Here is a 6,000-nt window from a genome sequence, read left to right as displayed (position 1 = left end):
ACTGATCAGAGGTTGGAACGCTGTAGAGCTCATTCAGTGGCACCTTGAGGAATGTTTTTGAGAGGCATGGTGAATAGGAGTGATAGTAAATTGGAATTGGGAAGACTGGGTTCAAATCCTGCCTCAGATACTTGCTAGCTATGTGATCCTGGACAAGTCATTTAACTTGCTGAAGTGTGAAAATTTAACAATCTGCTTTTATGAGGGCTCTAGCATGCCCCTGGGTGGTTGTGGTTGTGGTGGTGGTGGGTTATATAGTAACTATGTGTAACAACTCAGAGGTGCTGTAATATGGGTTTGAATTAAGGAGATAGCTGTGGAAAGAGAAACAGAGGTATTCAAGAAGCAACGCATGGTAGAAATTGCCAAGTGAATACTATATTAGGAAGGCAGAATTTATGATTTCAAAGAGAATCTCATATGTGCCTAAAAGGTCTGGAACCGCAGGATATAAGGAATTCTCTAGGCAGAAGGCAGGAGAACTAAAGCATGTATTTACACTCCACAATAACAAGCCCACAAACCAGCGTCCCCATTTTGATATTTTCATCAAAAGCTTCCAGGCCCAATAAGTCCGCCTTATAAGAGTAACCAGGAGGCCACATAGAAGTGAGATAGTATAAGGCAAAATCGTATACATGCTTCCCCTGTTTGGTAAGAAGATTGCCCACTGGCCTCCAGTCCTGGCTCAGCACTCCTCGCTCCACGTGGGTCAGCTCTGCTACCGGCAGCTCAGCTTTGGCAGTAGGTGTCTCTGGCTCCAACCAGAAAAGGAAAAGGGATCTTCAAGCTGTCCTCTCCCCTCTTATAGAGTTTTTGACATCATCAAGCGCCGCCTGAATGACCAGGGCCGATTGGTTCTTGACTTGGCCCCTCCCCCTAGGGTAGACGTTAACACCTCCCCTCAGCCAGCCCCATGACTCATCACACAGGAAATTTTCTGCTTCCTGACATGCTCTCTGGGCTTCCTGCCCCAGAAGAGCAAGCCACAGCATCCAGAGGTAAGCTGAGTCATTCAAAGAAAACAAAGGCCATTCTGGTTACAAATACTCCAAAGACTGCAAATTGGGGATGCGGGGAGGAGTCTCGTATGAGATATAGGAAAGAGAACCCAGGAGCTGGGGTGGGGAGTGTTTTTCATCCCTCATTCAAAAGTAGAGATGGAGACTGAGGTATAGAGTGGCATGAAACTGTTTGATGAAAGGCGAAGAGCTGAGAAGACTTGAGGAGAACTGAAAAGCTAATTACATAGCCTAAGACCTAGTTTTTCCACCAGCTCTTCTCTTTTTCAAAATAGTTGGAGATAGGGCCAAAAGAGGGCAATCAAAACTGGGTAGGGTGAAAACAGACAGATATTCCATTTTGTCTTTTCTAGAACCCAACCTTGGGGAAATTTAGTAGAGGATCTTCTTCTTCTTCTCCTCCTTCTCCTCCTTCTCCTCCTCCTCCTCCTCCTTCTCCTTTTCCTCCTCCTCCTCCTCTTCTTCCTCCATCCTCCTCCTCCTTCTTCTTCTCCTCCAAATGCCCTACCAGCTAAGCTGTTAGATGGTGCAGTGGATGGAGCCCTGGCCTATATTCAGGAAGACCTGAATTTGAGTCCTGCTTCAGATACTTCCTAGCTGTATGACCTTAGGCAAGTCACTTAACCTCTATCTGACTCAGTTTTCTCAACTGTAAAATGGGAATAATAATAATAGCACGTCCCTCCTACTATTGTAAGGATCAAATGAAATAATCTTTGGTTTTGGTACCTATAGCATTTAATAAATGTTTGTTTCCTTCCTTTTTCCATGTCATTAGAAGCCAGCACCTGGATGGCGGCTGGAAAGCAGGGACTTGCGTGAGCTCCCCCCCAACCCCCAGGTCCCTCCAAAAACCTATAAAAATGGCTCTGAACAAATTCTAGAACTACAGAACTCACAGAACAGAGGAGGGAAGCAGGGCTCTAGCCCAGGACAGCCTGGATGGTCTCTGGGAAGGGTCTATCACACAGAACTGGGAGCAGAGCAGAGCGGAACCCAGCATGGGTGGCACCTGGACCAACCAGACCTGGAGCCGGGCGGAACAAGCCCTAGAGCCCTGAATCAGTGAGCTGTGGCAGTTATCAGACTTCTCAACCCACGAACACCAAAGACAACAAAGAAGATTAGTGGGAAAAGCTGTGGAGACAGAGTGGAAGGAGTTCACAGTTTGGCCACTGCCCTGGGGGTAGCAGGGGAGGTGCAGCTACAGAACTACAGCTGCAGTTGCTTCTGGCCCCAGGCCCACCTGGTGGGAGGAATTAAGTGGCAGATCAGAGCAGGAGTGCAGAGCCTGCTTAGATCTGAATCTGGTTCAGGTTGGCAGTTCTTGGGGAAGGAGGAGTGCTGGTGTGGCAGAGCTGACTGTATAGAAATAGCTCTGAAAACAATAGCACAGCCCCTCAAGCTTGGGACAAAATACTCTCTACTGTACAACAGTCATACCCCAATGAAAAACTCAAGGGTCAAGTAGTTGTCTGGGAACATGGCCAGGCAGCGAAAATGGACTCAGATTCAGACTCAGACTTTGGAATCTTTCTTTGGTAACAAAGAAGATCAAAACATACAGCCAGAAGAAGTCAACAAAGTCAAAGAGCCTACATCAAAAGCCTCCAAGAAAAACATGAACTGGTCTCAGGCAATGGAAGAGCTCAAAAAGGATTTGAAAAAGCAAGTTAGAGAAGTAGAGGAAAAATTGGGAAGAGAAATGAGAGGGATGTGAGAAAACCATGAAAAACAAGTCAATGACTTGCTAAAGGAGACCCCAAAAATACTGAAGAAAATAACACCTTACAAATAGACTAACTCAAATGGCAAAAGAGCTCCAAAAAGCCAATGAGGAGAAGAACACCTTGAAAGGCAGAATTAGCCAAATGGAAAAGGAGGTCCAAAAGACCACTGAAGAAAATACCACCTTAAAAATTAGATTGGAGCAAGTGGAAGCTAGTGACTTTATGAAAAATCATGATATTATTAAACAGAACCAAAGGAATGAAAAAGTGGAAGACAATGTGAAATATCTCATTGGAAAAACCATTGACCTAAAAAATAGATCCGGGAGAGATAATTTAAAAATTATTGGACTACCTGAAAGCCATGATCAAAAAAAGAGTCTAAATATCATCTTTCAAGAAATTATCCAGGAGAACTGCTCTGACATTCTAGAGCCAGAAGGTAAAATAGAAATTGAAAAAATTCATAGATTGCCTTCTCAAAAAGATCCCAAAAAGAAAACTCCTAGGAATATTGTCGCCAAATTCCAGAGCTCCCAGATCAAGGACAAAATACTGCAAGCAGCCAGAAAGAAACAATTTGAGTGTTGTGGAAACACAATCAGAATAACACAAGATCTAGCAGCTTCTACATTAAGGGCTTGGAATACGATATTTCAGAAGTCAATGGAGTTAGGATTAAAACCAAGAATCACCTACCCAGCAAAACTGAGTATCATGCTCCAAGGCAAAATAAGGATTTTCAATAAAATAGAGGACTTTCAAGCTTTCTCAGTGAAAAGACCAGAGCTGAATAGAAAATCTGACTTTCAAACACAAGAATCAAGAGAAGCATGAAAAGGTAAACAAGAAAGAGAAATCACAAGGGACTTAGTAAAGTTGAACTGTTTTGTTTACATTCCTACATGGAAAGATGATGTGTATGATTCATGAGACCTCAGTATTAGGGTAGCTGAAGGGAATATACATATATATGTATATAGACAGAGGGCACAGGGTGAGCTGAATATGAAGGGATGATATCTAAAAAAATAAAATCAAATTAAGGAATGAGAGAGGAATATATTGAGAGATGGAGAAAGGGAGAGATAGAATGGGGTAAATTATCTTGCATGAAAGTGGCCAGAAAAAGTGGTTCTGCAGGAAGGGAAGAGGGGGCAGGTGAGGGGGAATGAGTACATCTTGCTCTCATTGGATTTGACTTGAGGAGGGAAAAACATACATACTCAGTTGGGTATCTTACCCCACAGGAAAGAAGGAGGAGGAAGATAAAAAGGGGGGACAATAGAAGGGAGGGCAGATAAGGAGAGGAGGTAATCAAAAACAAACACTTTTGAAAAGGGACAGGGTCAAGGGAGAAAATTGGATAAAGGGGGATAGGTTAGGAAGGAGCAAAATATAGTTAGTCTTTCACAACATGAGTATTGTGGGAGGGTTTTACATAATGATACACATGTGGCCTATGTTGAATTGCTTTCCTTCTTAGGGAGGGTGGGTGGGGAGGGAAGAGGGGAGAGAATTTGGAACTTGAAGTTTTAAAAACAGATGTTCAAAAAAAAAAGTTTTTGCACGCAACTAGGAAATAAGATACACAGGCAATGGGGCATAGAAATTTATCTTGCCCTACAAGAAAGTAAGGGAAAAGGGGATGGGAGGAGAGTGGGGTGACAGAAGGGAGAGCTGACTGGGGAATGGGGCAACCAGAATATATGCCATCTTGGAATGGGTGGGAGAGTAGAAATGGGGAGAAAATTCGTAATTCAAACTCTTGTGAAAATCAATGCTGAAAACTAAATATATTAAATAAATAGAATATTAAATTAAAAAAAAGAAATCTAAAAGAAAAGAAGCCAGCACCTGAGCTGCTGAGAGTAAACTGGGATTGCAGAATGTACCACAAAGAGCTTGATAGAGAGAGACCAAGTAGGCCAATCCCAAATATGTGTGAATGTGTTCAAGTATCCAATATGACATTATTATAGGGGGACCATGAAACCACCCCCTTGGTTCTAGAGAGGATCATGAGCCAAGCTAGGATTTGATTCCTAGCAAAAATCTACTTTTATTAACAGGGTTCTATTACTAAAACCAGTCTGCCTTCATCTAGGACGGGTTTTATCTCTTATCCTAAACTTATTTTAACTTTAATCTTTTTTTCTTGGACAGGGTTCTTCGAATAGTAGGTCATAGAAATGCTAAAATACTTTACCTACATTTCAGCAAAGCATTTGTCAAAGTCTCTCATGTTTTCCTTGTGAATGATTGGCTAATCTTCAGAAGTGGGGGGAACTCCTATGATTGGCTAAGAGCAATGTCTATCAACCACAACTACTTTGTCAGCAGGCTTCCCACAGGCCATCAACCACTGATCCTTTGTCAGCAGGCTTCTGGGGGTTGTCCACAGGCCTTAAGACTTTGTCATCAAGGTCTTGGGCCTTCCACTTGTTAGATATGTTCTAGGAACAGAACTTATATACACTAGAGCAAGGAAGTCATAACTTTTCCAAGCATAGTTTGATCAAAGTACATTCATAGGAGTGTGGGGACAGGTGGGGTGGGATGGGGTGGGGGAGGCAGTGCTAACAGCAAATCCCCAACACAAGTTAATATAAATCCTTATGACAGGTCTAACTAATACTATATAATTCATCCTATAGATCAAATATAAATAATATAATCAACACATGGTGGATTAATTAATTAATTGCAGCCTATATGACTTTTATTCTTATAGCATTAACTAAATAAAACTTAAGCCCATTCCTCTTAATTCACTAATATAATCACTGATATCCATTAAATCATAATGAACTGAGTAAATACTGATTAAATTGAGTAGGGGTATCAAAATTATTTTCATGCAAACTGGAAGGACATGGACTAGATCACAGTTCAGTTTGGTGAATTTGGGGACTGGGAAAATGACTACCAAGGCTGGGGTACCTGTGATCTTAACACCACCTATGGCCCTCTAGGTCCTCAAGTATGGCCCCTTAATAAAAAAAATTGTTCTGAAAAACTTGGACTCAGTCAAAAGGCTGCACCCAAGTACCTAGAAGGCCACATATGGCCTTGACGTCTCAGGTTCCCCACCCCTGGACTAGACACAAAGAATATTTATTAACAACTTCATATTAACTTGGAAAGAGATGTCTAGGGGGAATGAATGCCTCAGTGATCTGTTACTGGGCAGGCTCTGTTATTTTTAAGATTTTTATCAATGACTTGGGTAAAGGAATATATAGTAT

This window comes from Trichosurus vulpecula, chromosome 8 (genome assembly GCF_011100635.1).
Source record: "Trichosurus vulpecula isolate mTriVul1 chromosome 8, mTriVul1.pri, whole genome shotgun sequence".
Lineage (NCBI taxonomy): Eukaryota > Metazoa > Chordata > Mammalia > Diprotodontia > Phalangeridae > Trichosurus > Trichosurus vulpecula.
Note: the sequence above shows the minus strand (reverse complement) of the source record.